General features: G+C 50.8%; 1 pseudogene; it reads left to right on the top strand.

Moving 5' to 3' along the window:
• The window catches only part of LOC146187264 (uncharacterized), a 28,202-nt pseudogene extending 12,270 nt beyond the window's left edge, over nucleotides 1-15,932 (top strand).
• The last annotated feature ends 1,397 nt before the right edge of the window (nucleotides 15,933-17,329 follow it).

Below are 17,329 nucleotides of genomic sequence, written 5' to 3'. Positions count from 1 at the left end.
CGACATTGTCTTGTTGTAGAAGTGTATCCCGTGCTCTGGCTCGAGCATGTGTGCAGGCAGTGTGTGAGAGTGGGGGAAGGGCACGTCGAAGCTGTGTGTGAGCTCTCAACATGCAGAGAACTGACGATCAAGATGAACTGATTTCTATTGACAGATTTCATCTTTTACAGTGTGTGTGACTGAGTCGCATGCCTGAGAACTGTTTGGTTATGCAAGCGCCTGTGATTGTGTACGCGCTAAGCACATATGTTTTCGCATCCTATTGGTACTTTTCCATGCTCTTGTTTTGGGTACTGGGTCCTATTTAGGCAGAAGAGTACTTTTGTGTAACCGCGGACAGAGGCGGTTGCGGTCGTTTAAAAGCGAGCCTCACAGAGCAGGTCTTTTTTTTTTAGTCTAATTGAGCGCATTGGAAGCTCAATTATCCTCTTAGGGGGGACGTGTAAGACCCGTGCTCTGTTCGGCCTCAGTGGTTGTTGGGTTGTCTGTGTAAGTTTCTATGCCAGACCCTCGTGTATGTGTTGATGTATATCTGTACTTGTGTTTTGGGAGAATTTCTCAGCTGGGTGGCCTAGTGTTGAACTGCGTGTCGCTTTCTAGTTCCTAGAAGGAGAGCATTGGCTCTAAAATGCGAGCGCTTCCTTCGGACCCCCCTCTTGAGTTTATTTTCGCTTTGCTATTGGAGATGGGAGAAGCGTCCCTTTTGCCTCTCCTCGGACCTCATTAGCGCGGTCTCCCGCTGTGCCGTCGCACGAGTGGGAGCGACCGGAGGCCATAAAACCCGCGAAGGGGGGTCAGGCTTTTGTCGCGCTGCACTGCGATGTGTAGCGTGCATCTGGTGCGCTTTGCGAAGGTTGCCGAGGAGTCAGTTTGTAGTAAATGTGTTTTTATTTTTTTTACTTGTGGAAAGGGGCATGCTCCCGGCTCATCTCAGGAGCGCGGGACTGCGCCCGGGTGTCTTTTGCCGGAGGTACTCCTTAGGATAGGACGCTCGCGCTGGCGAGCGCTGGGAGTAGTGGTTGCTTTGGAGCTGGGGCAAGAGGCGCCAGCTCAACTGTGGGGACGCGGAGTCCCTGGTTGCTGTGTTTTAGCGGTCGGCGCGGCCAGTTGCCGTTCGTCTCTGATTGTTGCTCCCTTGGGGAAGCAAATCCGGCTTGACTCTTGTATCATCTCTTGTATATAGTCTGTATAAAGTTCTCCGGTTCATTAAGAAGCTGCTCCCCCAAGTGTCATTTATCTCGGACGGATCCACTGCTGGGAAGACTGTCGTATCTTTACTGTCGGTCTGAGAAGCACGACGTGACGAGCGGACATTTTCTTTTGGAAGGACTTCGAAATTCAAGGCACTAACCCTGCAAAGGACCTTAAAGAGGCGAAAAACCGACGCAATAGTCTTTCGGAGTGATGATATTGGACTTCCCGTTTACGGATGTTGTATCCCTGGGCATCACAGCTTTGTGTAACCCTGCAAAGGACCTTAAAGAGGCCAAAAACAGACGCAATAGTCTTTCGGAGTAATGATATTGGACTTCCCGTTTACGGATGTTGTATCCCTGGGCATCACACCTTTGTGTAACCCTGCAAAGGACCTTAAAGAGGCCAAAAACCGACGCAATAGTCTTTCGGAGTAATGATATTGGACTTCCCGTTTACGGATGTTGTATCCCTGGGCATCACACCTTTGTGTAACCCTGCAAAGGACCTTAAAGAGGCCAAAAACCGACGCAATAGTCTTTCGGAGTGATGATATTCGACTTCCCGTTTACGGATGTTGTATCGCTGGGCATCACACCTTTGTGTCTGATGAATGCTACGCCTTGCCTGTCTGCGGGCTTTTTCAGCAAGCTGGGCGAATTCATTGGCGTTGGACATGGAGGCGTGTGTACCATCCGCGAGGGGCATCGCATCGAACGTTGTAGTCACTTCCCTTCCCTGAAGAAGGCGGAAATGCGTGTAGCCTGTTGTTTCTTGCTCTGTGTTGTTATATGCAAGAGTGACGTGCATATAACACCGCTCTTGTGGTCGACGTCTCCGTACATATAGAGATTATATCGGTTAGGGTTTTGTTCTGGCGTTAGGTCAGTCCGTTCGTCTGGGGGTGATAGTCGGTACTTCTGCGCTAGCTGAACAACTGAGCCACATCACTTCCTTCACGAGTTGTGTATTAATTGTGGTTCTGCCATCTGTGATGCCAAGAGCTGGAGCGAAATTACGAAGGAGGACGATTTGTACAAAACCTAACCTATTTCGGTGGCAGAACCATGCAGGATTTGTTTTCTTTCGCATTACTGCGATAATAATTCGGTGGCTACAAAATTCTGCCTGTAGCTCTGAGATGGTGTAACAAATGGCCCCAGTAAGTCGATACTTGCATGGTCAAACGGACATTACGGCTGAAGGTTGGAGCGAACCGGCAGGCTTCCGATGGGTATCTTACGGTGCTGGCAGTCACGAAGGAGTTCACATACTGTTCCACTGTGGCCGAAATGTTTGCACAGGAATACTTCTGACGCATTCGTGCCAATGTGCGACTGTAGTCAAGATGTCCAGACGATGGTTCACCGTGAGAGGCGCGCAGAGTTTCACACCGAAGCGCAACATGAACGATCAAAAGGTACATTGGCTTATACCTTCTTTACACGGCCGGCTTAACCAAGGTTACGCTTAACCGAGGTTACCGAAATTAACTACGGTTAACCGCCAATCGCGGTTAGCTGTACTTACGCAGCTCGCCACCGTTCTCGGTTACGGCCGCCATTGCTGATAAAGTACAACCGAAGCGACGCGGTGATCTGCGGAACGAAGCAGCATTTACAAATAACTTATTTATAACGTAGTTTCCGGAGTGCCGTCCGACAAGGCGTCTACAGCGCGGTCATTCCCCGCACGATGGCAGCACCTCCTCGACCACCGTAAACACCGCCGCGTTGGCCCCTCCTCCCGCAGACCGTACGCGAACGACACGGCGGCTCGCTAGCGCCGACGTCAGAAATAAAGCGCGCTAAATTTATTGGCATCTGGAATATTGGGCCGAATATTCGGATTGAATCACTCTTGAGGATCACTGACCAGCAACAAATTGCTGGCGAGACCGATAACCGCGATACTGTCAAGTTTCTGCTCAAGCCAGCTGCCGCCGGTGCATTGCGGCTCACCGCTCTGCTTATACTAGCTCTGCGATTATTGCGTCGCCAAAGTTAATCATATCGTTATTTTACGGCGGCAGAATAGAATTCACAATAAGGAAGTTTCATGAGTACACCATTTCGACAGCGTTGATCAGTTCCAAAGCGCCGACCGCCGCGGCCGCAGAGAATAATTTAGGCCTATCGACGAGTAGGGGGTTACACACCCCGCCGTCGTTCGCCGCGCTCGCACGTTTCACTGCCGCGGTAAGTAACGTACATCAGCCTGCTAGCAGCATCCCGCGCTGCAAGCGTTGCGAACTCGTGTACTTTCATGATAAAGCTAACACCGCGCATTTTTTGACGTTCCGCACTCAGCGCCAAGCCGCGCAAACGATACTGCAAACACAGGACGGGGCTTCAGTACGCAGACGCTTGGCTGTAGGCAGTAACCGAAGACGCTGGGTGGCACAGTAGACACCGCCTATTCAATACGGGCAAAGGAGTACACACTGTTGAAGCAGACACGCTCGTACGCTTTGCGCACTCGGCTGCCGACGAGCAGCCTCCGTCGACAGACGCCGCCATAACCTCGGTTAACAAAGCAAACCGAGGTCGCCAAACTCGGTTTGCGATAACCGCGGTTAGGGGTGTAACCATGGTTTGGTCTGCCGTGTAAACGGGCTAACCACGGTTTCGCGCAACCACAGTTACGCTAACCATAGTTAACTCTGCCCGTGTAAAGAGGGTATTAGAGGCTGTCAACGTTCGTTTGTGCCAGACTTCGTTGCATAGCGAAACCGAGGTCAGCGCTCTCGAGAAACGGCGAAGTGGTAGCGGCCTGCAAGCTAATCAATGAGCGGATAAAGAGCAAGGTCTTCACGCTGCATTTGAGCGAGGGTTGAGGCTGTGACTTCTCAAAGGAAAGTCTCGTCGTACCGATCAGCATCAGCCATATCGAGAGGCAGTGGTGCGCGAAAGACGCAGTCTGCGTCACTGTTCTTTTCCGCGTACTAATAGACCATAAATATTCTTGGGTACATACATACATACATACATACATACATACATACATACATACATACATACATACATACATACATATATACATACATACATACATACATACATACATACATACATACATACATACATACATACGTACATACATGTAAAAACGCACATTACTCACAAACCAAAGCACTATACAAAACACTATAGGTTATACATGCATAATAAACTAAAAAAACGTGATTCCGCAGAGAGGGGAAAACAGTATAAATGGGGAGGGTTCAGTAGCAGCGTACTCTTACAGCCGCAAACTCCCCAAGGCAAGGCGTTCAGAAGAGTCGTTGAGGTTCGCCAACCAGCACAGGGAATGATGGTCACTGAAGACCCTGAATGGTCATCCATAAAAATGCCGTATGGATTTAGCGAGCGCCCACACCTCCGCGAGACATTATTTTTCTTCATTTTGATTAGAAAACAGTGCAAAAGGACGAAGGACAAAGTACCAAGAGCACACAGACGAGCACTGACTCGCACTACATTTTTATTACTTGTTACTTTGTCTTGTTATTTTGTCCTTCGTCCTTTTGCGCTGTTTTCCCATCCAAAATTAACTTCAACCAACTCGCCCAACTCAGCATCCTACTGCATTCTTTTTCTGTTGGCGAATAGTTCTTTTCGGAACGAGAGAATGCACGGCTGGCATAGGCGATGAAGCGCTCATTGCCGTCTTGCCACTCTACTAGTGCGGCGCGAAGTCCGCTGTTGCTGGCGTCTGTGTGGACTTCCGTGGCGGCTAAGCGGCCTAAGATCGGTGACTACTGGAGACGACTTTGACGGTCGACGAATGCAGCTTGTTGTTCGTGGTCCTAGATAAAACGAACAGCATCCTTGGTGCCGTGAGTAAAGAGCACTGCTATTCTAGAAAAATCGGCGACAAAACGCCGGTGGTATGCACACACGCCCCGCCTGTCAGTTGCCGTTGGAAACGCCGCCACCGCGGTCGTCTTTTTAAGGTCAGGGTGGTTGCCAACAGAGCTGACAAGGTGGCCTAGGAATTTGAGCTCGTCGCAAGCCAAACGGCCCCTCTCCGGTTTAAGGGACAAGCCAAAAGAAGGATGGCAGTAAAGACGGCATGAAGGTGGTTTAGATTCTTCGAAAATATCTCAGAACAAAAAAAAATTATATGAGTAAACGAGGCAAGTTTGCCACTTGACACCGAAGAGTGCAGAATGAATCCTTTTCTGGAAAGTGGCGGTGCTCTCCAAAAAATCATCGATTCGAGAAAGGGGGTAAACGTCTTTCTCCGTGACGTGTTTGACTTTCTGTTGGTGACACAGAAACGTCAATTGCCATCTTTTTTCCGGATCAACACAGCGGGAGATGCCCAAGGACTTGGTGAGGGCTGTATAGTATCATCGTCCAGCATCTGCTGTACGTGATGGCGAATCGCGTTTTTTTTTCGTTGAAAACACTCGGTAGGCAGGCTGCCTCACTGTTTTTTTTTTGTAACTATTGCTGCTCCACGTCATGAACTAAAATCGCGCACCCCTTTCGTCTGGACTGCATACGCGACATTTTTTTTAACAACCTCAAGCACGTCCTCACATCCGATTATGTTCTTGGTCGTTTCAGCGACACTGCTCCAACCATCCTGGGCACTGATGCCAGAGGTCGTTGTCTCGGCGCTATAAATATACAGCGCGACGCAACCTAAGTGCGACACTCATCGCCTTCGCCAGTCGGACCATGATTCCAGCTGAGAAAAGGTATGCCAATACTGAGTACAAATGTCTTGCCGCCGTCTGGGTTGTCCAGAAAATTCGTCCTTAGCTATATGGTCGCCACTCTCAGTTGTGACCTATCACCGTGCTCTTTCTCAGGTATAGAGGGTATTCACGTGACGTCGCAGCTTACGTCAGTGCGTGACCGACGCCATTTCTGTGTCCTGTTTCGACTAGTGCGGTCGCTGGTTAGCGGTTCAGCTGTTAGTGTGCGCTTCGCTGTAATTCCTACTTCATGGCAGCATTGATGTCATGAAAACTTAATCGCAATCATGACTGATAGTTCCAACTATCTGGAAAGTCTGCGCGATGTGGACAGAGCACGTTACATTGAAAAAATCGACCTGTGCGGCACTGACCCGTTCGCAGTCGATATGCGCAACTGCACGGTAAGTATCGACCTGTGGCCGCGCATAAATATGTGTGACATACACGAGTTCTTTGTGCTACGAACGAGCTTCGTCGCCAGAAACCAAATGAAGGCCTACAAATCACTTGAACGACACAACTACCTTACAAGCGGGTGAGTTAAGCAGCCGTGGCTAAAGCAGACAAAACCAGGCACCGTCATCGCCATAACGCCGGTTAGTTGCGCACTTACATTCATGCCGTAGAGTGCTTCTCCCGGCTAAACTGCTGAATATCTGAAGCTCAAAGTTCACACAGAAATAATATTCGGCCGTCAGTACCTTTATATACCAAGTTTGTTTGGGGTATTTTCCTCATTCGATCTGAAAAAGTTGGATGTTCGCGTCGTGTGTGGTAGTGATGGCAGCGGTGGTGCCATCTCGTTGCGTCGCGAGCTTAAAACGATTGCGATGCACGAACAAAACTCTTCAGTTTTAGTGCAGTTTTGGCACAATGCTAATTATTTATAAGTAATGTCGAAAGTTAGGCGCGTTGATTAACATTCATGATGAAAAATAGCGCGAAAGTACACGAAGGACGGAAGGAAGTAAGACACGGACAAGCGCTAACTGGCAACTGCAGGGTTTATTGCTCAAGCACGCAATAAATACAGGTCAAATGAAAAAAAATAACAGAAAAAAAGAGGAGAAAAAAAGAAGAGAAAAAGAATAGAAAAAAAAAGAGAGAAGCAGCCTCCTAAATGGGATGCTAGGTCATAACATATAGGCAGTAACACACAGTAACAAGTGCCACTCATTGCTGGGGTGGGAAAAAAGAAAAGGGAAGACACACCTAAGCATAGATAAGTAAAGTCAATGTAAAGTAGAGGCTAATAAATCAAATTCGCAATTTACCAAGTAACCGACGGCTCGCTGAAGCACAAATTTTGACATTTTTTAATATGGTAAGCCTCCATAATTTCACGAACCAGCTCGTCACGATGTCTAAAAAGAACGGTGGCCATAGAAAAAAGCGGTGTGCACTTTTGTTTCCCCTTATGGTTCTCTTGAATGCTACAAGCGCGGCAATGCTCCGGAAGATTTCCAGACTGTTCCTTTAAGGAGTTGTGGTGTTCCCCTTGTCTAATGTTGAGACAAGACACCGCCCCATTTGTCCTATGTAAACGCCTCCGCAAGACAAAGGCAGCTTACACACCACGCCGATCCCACAGTGTACAAACGGCGAGCGGTGCTCAACGGAGCAACCACGCCTCTTTTTCTTGTCGCCGCCAGTTTCCGGCCGATTTCGAATATGTGAGCACAAACTGTTCAATTTTGTCGGTCCAGAAAAAAACACGGAAACACCATAGCGGCTTCCCACCTTCTTTTAGTCCGTGTGCCATCCTATGGACATACGGCACGACGCCAACCTTTTGACGCTCCCGTGTAACAAGTTTCGGCTTATGGCCTGCCTTAATCCAAAGCACCAGTTTTCCACAAGTCATCTTAATAACATGCATGGGATAGCCAGATTCCTTCAACCTGTTGACCTGTGCAAAGACGCTCTTTTGTAAGGAATGAATACAGGATTTTGTGATTGCTGCTTTGAGAAAGGACGAATTTGGGATGACGAATGAATCCAGCACGTTCAATGATGTCAGATGCTTCTGCAGGTAAAGGGTGACCGAGTGTTGCCAAGTGTGACGCTCAGAAACAATGGAACGGAAAGGCATGCCGGTTTTGTGGGACTTAGCTGTGAAAAACACCATCAACTGCCCAGCGTCTGCCTTCTTCACGGAGTTCGCCAGCTTTTCCAATTTGTGGCTTCGGAGCAAGGAAACAGCGTTTTCTTGAACTCTCTTGCCCTTGAACACGATCCTTTTAAAGTTCTTCTCGATGGCATCGGCAGCCTTTTCCCCAAAGAGGCTATCCCATGCATGTTATTAAGATGGCTTGTGGAAAACTGCTGCTGCTGCTGCTGCTGCTGCTGCTGCTGCTGCTGCTGCTGCTGCTGCTGCTGCTGCTGCTGCTGCTGCTGCTGCTGCTGCTGCTGCTGCTGCTGCTGCTGCTGCTGCTGCTGCTGCTGCTGCTGCTGCTGCTGCTGCTGCTGCTGCTGCTGCTGCTGCTGCTGCTGCTGCTGCTGCTGCTGCTGCTGCTGCTGCTGCTGCTGCTGCTGCTGCTGCTGCTGCTGCTGCTGCTGCTGCTGCTGCTGCTGCTGCTGCTGCTGCTGCTGCTGCTGCTGCTGCTGCTGCTGCTGCTGCTGCTGCTGCTGCTGCTGCTGCTGCTGCTGCTGCTGCTGCTGCTGCTGCTGCTGCTGCTGCTGCTGCTGCTGCTGCTGCTGCTGCTGCTGCTGCTGCTGCTGCTGCTGCTGCTGCTGCTGCTGCTGCTGCTGCTGCTGCTGCTGCTGCTGCTGCTGCTGCTGCTGCTGCTGCTGCTGCTGCTGCTGCTGCTGCTGCTGCTGCTGCTGCTGCTGCTGCTGCTGCTGCTGCTGCTGCTGCTGCTGCTGCTGCTGCTGCTGCTGCTGCTGCTGCTGCTGCTGCTGCTGCTGCTGCTGCTGCTGCTGCTGCTGCTGCTGCTGCTGCTGCTGCTGCTGCTGCTGCTGCTGCTGCTGCTGCTGCTGCTGCTGCTGCTGCTGCTGCTGCTGCTGCTGCTGCTGCTGCTGCTGCTGCTGCTGCTGCTGCTGCTGCTGCTGCTGCTGCTGCTGCTGCTGCTGCTGCTGCTGCTGCTGCTGCTGCTGCTGCTGCTGCTGCTGCTGCTGCTGCTGCTGCTGCTGCTGCTGCTGCTGCTGCTGCTGCTGCTGCTGCTGCTGCTGCTGCTGCTGCTGCTGCTGCTGCTGCTGCTGCTGCTGCTGCTGCTGCTGCTGCTGCTGCTGCTGCTGCTGCTGCTGCTGCTGCTGCTGCTGCTGCTGCTGCTGCTGCTGCTGCTGCTGCTGCTGCTGCTGCTGCTGCTGCTGCTGCTGCTGCTGCTGCTGCTGCTGCTGCTGCTGCTGCTGCTGCTGCTGCTGCTGCTGCTGCTGCTGCTGCTGCTGCTGCTGCTGCTGCTGCTGCTGCTGCTGCTGCTGCTGCTGCTGCTGCTGCTGCTGCTGCTGCTGCTGCTGCTGCTGCTGCTGCTGCTGCTGCTGCTGCTGCTGCTGCTGCTGCTGCTGCTGCTGCTGCTGCTGCTGCTGCTGCTGCTGCTGCTGCTGCTGCTGCTGCTGCTGCTGCTGCTGCTGCTGCTGCTGCTGCTGCTGCTGCTGCTGCTGCTGCTGCTGCTGCTGCTGCTGCTGCTGCTGCTGCTGCTGCTGCTGCTGCTGCTGCTGCTGCTGCTGCTGCTGCTGCTGCTGCTGCTGCTGCTGCTGCTGCTGCTGCTGCTGCTGCTGCTGCTGCTGCTGCTGCTGCTGCTGCTGCTGCTGCTGCTGCTGCTGCTGCTGCTGCTGCCCAGCGCCGTCGCCGCCAGAATCCAGAGCAGTAAGCGAGGCTGAAGCAGAAGATCATCGCCGCCGTCTAGAAGACCCTGCCGTTCGCACCGCCGAAGCGGAGGCTCATCGCCACCGTCGAGAGCAACCAGGTGTAAGCGAGGCTGAAGCAGAAGCTCATCGCCGCCGCCGAGAAGGTAGTCTTTGTTAAAGGAATACCTGTGAAAAATAAAAAAATATTCTGTGATAGCGCATACATGTGTTGCTCGATTTCATTGCCTCAACCTATCGAAAAGGTGAAACAGCTTATTTGCTGCACTCAAATTTCGCATTAGGAAATAACGTAATCGTCGGTAATTTTTTTATTTATTTATACACAGTACCTACAGCGCCCTCACAGGGGCATTATTGTAGGGGGGAAACATCATAAATAAGAACAAACATCTACTACACAATAAATTAGGCAAATGATGCGGTCTACACAGAAATTACAGAAAACCCATACACTGTGGAAGCAGAAAGAAACAAACAAAAAATAAAGGCGGGTCCGAGGCGGGTCTTCCCAAAATGGCGGATCTTCACCTCAGTGGAAGCGCGTCATCCTGCATTGGCAGCCAAATAAATGAAGTCAACAACGAGCTGCTCATCGCCGCCATCGAACGATGGCAGCTGCTATGACTTGCGAGCCACGCGCTTCATTAGAAAGAGCTGATGACGGCGGCTTTATGGATAGCAGTGGCCGCGCAACTTGTGCCGGGGTTCACGCGCGAAGGTGACATGCTGAACCTGTTCGTTCGTTATTCACAGCGTGTATATTCGTTATTCATGTCGTATATATCAAACATTTTGTGTGTATGTTCTTGAGTTTTCATCACAGACGCTCTAAAAACGCTCCAGAAGCGGTGGAAAAGCCTCCGCGACAAATTCCACAGATTATGCAGCGCGTGACCTGGCGCGTACCGCGCCATGCGCTTGGAGTTGTGAACCGCTTTTTTTTACGCGCCGAGGCGCAGTGCTCACCGCGCAGGCGCGCACAACGCCCGGCTCGTAGGACGCAGAGGTGTCTATGGAGTCGGGCCTTTATGCTTGTGAGGGGCGCGCTTGCGGTTAGCGAAGGAATCCACACTTCGACAGGGCCGGTGCTCCGCGGCCTGGCGCGGTACGGACAATGGCCGGGATTGGGGCGGCCATTTGGTAGCGAAATCTGGAGACGTGTAGCGGCACCTTGCCTGTGTCGAGAGGGTGTCGCGGTATCTGTTGCGGGTGGGCGTTCGTCGCCGCGTTTCCAAGCTGTGTACGGCACCGAGGCCGAGGCGTTTATGGAGAGAGTAAATACAAGTGTTAACCTGCCTGGTTTGACGAGACTCCTCCTGCTCGCGCCTTGAGAACAATAAAACTGTGTTTTTGTTTCTTTTCGCCTGGTGAGAGAGCACGAGACGCGTTATGTTCTGCACCATTGCAGACGTAGAGACATTTTGGTCTCGACCGGAGCCGCGCACGCGGATCGAGCTCCTGTGTAGCCGTGGAGTGGGTTCACGGGGCGGCCGGTGAGACATAACTCTGAGTTGTATATAGTCATTGTAAATAGTCTTCTGTATATAAAACCTATTTACCAGTGCTAAACAAGAGTCCCTGTCTTCGCTCAAGAATCTTCCTATTGGCACAGTACTTCGTTGGAAGAAAGAAGAACGGAGCAACAACATATCCGTACAAAGAAAGAAGAGACAAAGAACCACTCCTTACTAATTACGTAGAAATCAGTTCAGTTCAGACGTTCAGTCGTGTACGACTCTTCGTGACACTATGGACCATATCATTGATATTGTGAGCCTTCTGTGGACCTTCTTTCATTTGTACATGCCATCATCATCTTCTTTCATTTGTACATACCATCATCATCGTCCCGCGGCGCCGTCTCTGGCGCGTGCCTGGGTTGGTGACCGGATTAAAACGCTGGACAAGGCTTCGCTGTCCTTGCCGCCACGACCTCGCCGTCTTGACCTAGCCTTCTTCCACAAGTGGTGGAGGTGAGAATTGATCCCCTTGCTGTTTTGTGCCCTGCCTCTCGCTGGAGCTACGTTCCGGTCGCTGTTTACCGCCTGCCACCATCGTTATGTCGACCGAGAGCACCCGCGAATCGGCAGGACCCTCTACCTCGGCTGCACCACCCCCTCCGACTATGCCCGCACGACAACGCGACCCGCCGCTGTTCGCTGGTCGTCGCGACGAAGACGTCGATGACTGGCTGGACACCTATGAACGCTGCAGTAACTACAACCGGTGGGACGACGCTCTAAAATTTCTGAACGTTTCTTTCTACCTCATTGAGGTCGCCAGAACCTGGTTTATTAACCGCGAACCCCACACCACTAACTGGACAACATTCAAGCAGCAGTTCCGCCAATATTTCGCCGACCCAGCAGTTCGCACTGAGGTCGCGAAGAACAAGCTCGCCTCTCGCCTCCAAGGTCCCGATGAGTCGTACGCGTCTTACATAGAGGCCATACTTGCACTCTGCCGGCGTGTTAGTCCCACCATGCCGGAACCTACCCGCAAAGATGTATACCCGCAAAGATGTATACCCGCAAAATTACCCGCAAAGATGTATACCCAATGCCAAGAATTGATGACGCCCTTGACTCTCTCCAAGGCGCCGAATATTTCTCGACTTTGGACCTCCGCTCAGGTTATTGGCAAATACCTATGCACGAGGACGATAAAGAAAAAACCGCTTTCGCAACTCCCGATGGCCTTTACGAATTTAATGTTATGCCTTTCGGACTTTGTAACGCACCAGCGACATTTGAAAGGATGATCGATACTGTGCTTCGTGGCCTAAAATGGAGAACCTGTTTATGCTACTTGGATGACATTGTCATCTTTTCGTCAACTTTTAACGACCATCTCACGCGCCTGAATGAGGTCCTCACGTGTCTCGCTTCCGCGGGCCTTCAGCTCAACACCAAGAAGTGTCACTTTGCACAGAAGGAAATTAAAATATTGGGACATCTAGTCAGCCATGACGGCATTCGTCCAGACCCTGAAAAAATTATCGCGGTCTTGAAATTTGCTCGTCCACAACGGACTACAGAATTGCGCAGTTTTCTCGGCCTGGCGTCTTATTTCCGGCGTTTTATAAAGCATTTTGCAAGTATTGCTGCTCCCCTCCATCAACTACTTAAAGCACGCAGCCCTTTCGTGTGGACTGAACAGTGCGAAGCTGCTTTTAATAACCTGAAGCACGCCCTCACATCAGACCCTGTTCTTGGCCACTTCAGTGACAGCGCTCCAACCATCCTGCACACTGATGCCAGTGGTATCGGTCTTGGCGCTGTACTTCTGCAGCGCGATGCAACTTCGCGTGAGAAAGTGATTGCCTTCGCCAGTCGGACTATGACTCCAGCTGAGAAAAACTACACTATTACAGAACAGGAGTGCCTTGCCGTCGTCTGGGCTGTCCAAAAGTTTCGCCCTTACCTATACGGTCGGCACTTCACAGTTGTGACCGATCACCATGCTCTTTGCTGGTTGTCTTCGCTCAAAAATTTGACAGGCCGACTTGGCCGTTCGATTCTACGCCTGCAAGAATACGATTTTGACGTCATTTATAAATCGGGTCGCCAACACCAAGACGCCGACGCTCTTTCTCGCTGTCCACTTTCGGAATCGGCTTGCTGTTTTTCTTCCCAATGCATTTCCACCTATGACCACAGCCGACCATCTCTTTCCCCGACGTATATCACAACAGTTTCATTTGACGACGCAGAGAACAAACACACTCTCCGCTCACAGCAATTAGCCGATGCCTACTGCCGTCCCATCATCGATCGCCTTATTGGCGCTTCGGACCCACCCAATGCTCGGCTTCGCCGACAACTTCGCAATTTCAAGCTCGAAGATGGCATCCTACTCCGCTTCGTGTATTGCCCTGATGGAACTCGCTGGATACCAGTCGTGCCGCGTGTGCTTCGTCAACGAATACTGACGGCTCTCCACGATGACGCTACTGCAGGTCACCTTGGTATTGACAAAACCTACGACCGCGTGAAAAAACGATTCTTTTGGCCTGGCCTATCTTCCAGCGTTGCCAAATACGTCGCATCCTGCCCTCTATGCCAACGTCGCAAACGGCCGACTTCTTCACCCGCTGGCCTTCTACAACCTGTTCCCTGTCCCGCCACGCCATTCGACGTAGTCGGCATCGATTTATATGGTCCCCTACCTCTCTCCGAGGGGGGTAACCATTGGATTATAACAGCTGTCGACCACCTTACACGCTATGCTGAGACAGCACCTGTACCGACCGGTTCCGCTCAAGAAGTAGCAAATTTCTTTTTGCAATCAATTGTATTGCGTCATGGCGCTCCTCGGGTGCTCCTAAGTGACCGTGGGACGGCCTTCTTATCGACAGTCGTTGCCGAAGTTCTTTACGCGTCATCCACCCTTCATAAGACAACCTCGAGCTACCATCCCCAGACTAACGGGCTGACTGAGCGATTTCACCGCACCTTATCGGATATGATCTCCATGTATATCACACCGGATCATCGAAATTGGGACACTATTCTACCATTCGTCACTTTCGCCTATAACACAGCACTACAACGGACTACCGGTTATTCTCCATTTTTCCTCGTTTATGGCCGTCCTCCCACTACAATTCTCGACGCTTCCTTCTTCTCTACGCCCGACTACTCCACATCGGTACCTACCCAGTTCTTATCTCGTGTGGCCAGATGCCGTCATCTTGCCCGCCTCAACACAGCAGCGTGCCAGGAAGACCGCAAGAGTCGCTACGATTCTACGCATCGCGTGGTCTCTTATCGTCCCGGTGACGAAGTACTGCTTTATACTCCACTGCGCACCCCTGGCCTTAGTGAGAAATTCCACCACCGCTACCTTGGTCCCTACAAGATCATCAGCCAAACTTCTCCAGTTAACTACAAAGTCGCGCCTGTTGATCCCCCAGCCGATCGACGCCACCGTGGAACTGAAATTGTTCATGTCTCTCGCTTGAAACCGTTTGTGCGCCGCGGTACATCGGTTAGTTAGGAGCGGCCAGGCTGGCCGCTTCCGACCCCCCGGGCAGATTGTGTGAGCCTTCTGTGGACCTTCTTTCATTTGTACATGCCATCATCATCTTCTTTCATTTGTACATACCATCATCATCGTCCCGCGGCGCCGTCTCTGGCGCGTGCCTGGGTTGGTGACCGGATTAAAACGCTGGACAAGGCTTCGCTGTCCTTGCCGCCACGACCTCGCCGTCTTGACCTAGCCTTCTTCCACAATATGGTCCATATCATGCACCACTGACTGTGTGGTGCAGGCAAATTGTGTCAGTTCAGTCGTGTCCGACTCTTCATGACCCTGTGGACCATATCATGCCACCCTTTCCGGTCTCTCACTATCTTCCTAACATCACACAACTTCATCCGCAGCGCCTCGATGATGCCATCTAACCATCGCGTTCACTGCCTTCCCCCTCGCCGGTGACCATCAACCTTTCACAACATCAAATCTTTCTCCAGCAACTCTTCTCTTCCCATCAGATCACCAAAGCTTTAACTTTAGAATTTGACCATCCAATGAGCAGTCAGGGTTTATGGTCGACAATATCGATTGATTTGATCTTCTCGCAGTCCAAGGAACTCTCAAGAGTCTCCGCCAGCACCACAATTCAAACGCGTCAATTATTCGGCTGTCAGCCTTCTTCACAGTCCAACTCTCGCATCCATACATCACAACTGGAAAGACCAAAGCATGAGTTATACGGATTTGGTTGGCAGTCTAATGTATCTGCTCTTTACTAGGCGGTCAAGGCTAGCCATGGCTCTCTTTCCCAGAAGCAGGCGTCTCCTAATTTCATGGGTGCAATATCCTTCCGGGGTAATCTTGGAGCCCAAGAAGATAAAATCTGTCACAGCTTCCACTTCTCCTTTGATGCTCCAGGATGATCTTTTTCTTTTTAATGCTCAGTTTAAGCCCAAACGTCTCACTCTCTTCTTCTACGCGCAGCAGAAGTATCTTGAGTTCCACTTCACTTTCTGCCACTAAAGTGGTATCATCCGCATATCTAAGGTTGTTGATACGTTTTCCAGCAATCTTCACCCAGCTTCGTCCAGTCCGGCCTTCCTCATGATGCACTCAGCATATAGGTTAAATAGGCAGGGCGACAATATGCAGCCTTGCCTCACTCTTTTCTCAATCGGAAACCAACCAGTAAGACCATGCCCAGTTCTGACTGTGGCCTCTTGCCCTTCATACAGGTTCCTGAGGAGACAGATGGGGTGAATTGGGACTCCCATCTTTTGGAGAGCTTGCAACAATCTGCTGCGATCTACGCATATAAACGCTTCGCATAATCAATAAAGCAGAAGTAGATGGGTTTCTGGAACTCTTGCTTTTTCCATGATCCAGCGAAGGTTGGCAATCTGGTCTCTAGTTTCTCTGCCCTTGCGAAACCCAGCTTGCCCGTCCGGAAGCTCCCGATCCAAATACTGATGCAGCCTACCTTGGATAATTTTCAACATCACCTTGCTAGCATGCGAAATAAGCGCTATCGTGCGGTAGTTGGAAGAACCTTTGCCAGGGCCTTTCTTTGGAATGGGGATATAAACTGACCTCCTCCAATCCTGTGGCCACTGCAGGGTTGTCCAAATTAATTATAGGGCGCCGGAAGATGTGCAACCCAAGTTGGAAGGCGTCCCACATGTTACTGGGGATGAACAAAGGGCAATTCCTAGTAGGTCCAGGACGAATGAAGCGGCTGGGCTAAAGCCAAAAGGACGCTTTGTTGTGGATGTGTCGGGAAGCGACCGGAAAGCCCAATTTCGCATGGAGATATATCACATAGCAACATGGAATATAAGATCTATGACGCAAGGTAAACTGGTTGTCGTCAAGCGAGAAATGGACAGATTGAAAGCTGATATCTATGGTATCAGCGAGCTCAAGTGCACCCGAATGGGAGAATTTAATTCCGGCGACCATTATGTCTTTTATTGTGGGCACTAATCCAGTAGGAATTGGATCGCTCTCACATAAACAGAATAATGAGCAAAGCAGTGCTATGGTACAACCCCAAAAACGACAGAATTATTTCACTTCGTATCCAAGGTCACTCTTTCAACATAACAGCTATCCTGCAGCAGGACTTTTTGACGGGTTAGTTGGTACATGATCTTGATTCTTATAGCGCTGACGAAACACCACAGGAAGACACAAAAGGACAGAAGCGCTTCTGTCCTTTTGTATCTTTCTTCCTGTGGTGTTTCGTTACCGCTATAAGAATCAAGAACAGCTATCCAAGTCAATGCACCAACCACTGCTGCTGAAGAAGCTGACGTTGAGAGATTTTATGCTGACCTCCAGTGCACTTTAGACCGCACTCCATCATCAGACGTCCTTTTTCTCATAGGAGACTGGAATGCTAAGGTGGAGAGTGAAGAAATATCCGGAATTACAGGCAAGTTCGGTCTTGGTGAGCGAAATGAAGGTGGGCAGAGGCTAGTAGAGTTTTGTCAAGGAAACAACCTGACCATAGCGAATACTCATTTTCAGCAGCACAAGAGGCGCCTGTACACATGGACTTCACCGGATGGTCTGTACAGGAATCAGATTGATTATATTCTTTGCCGGCAGAGATGAAGAAGATCTATACAAGCAGTAAAA

Source organism: Amblyomma maculatum, chromosome 6 (genome assembly GCF_055883805.1).
Source record: "Amblyomma maculatum isolate TAMU_Amacu chromosome 6, ASM5588380v1, whole genome shotgun sequence".
Lineage (NCBI taxonomy): Eukaryota > Metazoa > Arthropoda > Arachnida > Ixodida > Ixodidae > Amblyomma > Amblyomma maculatum.
This window is presented reverse-complemented; position numbering and strand designations above follow the sequence as displayed.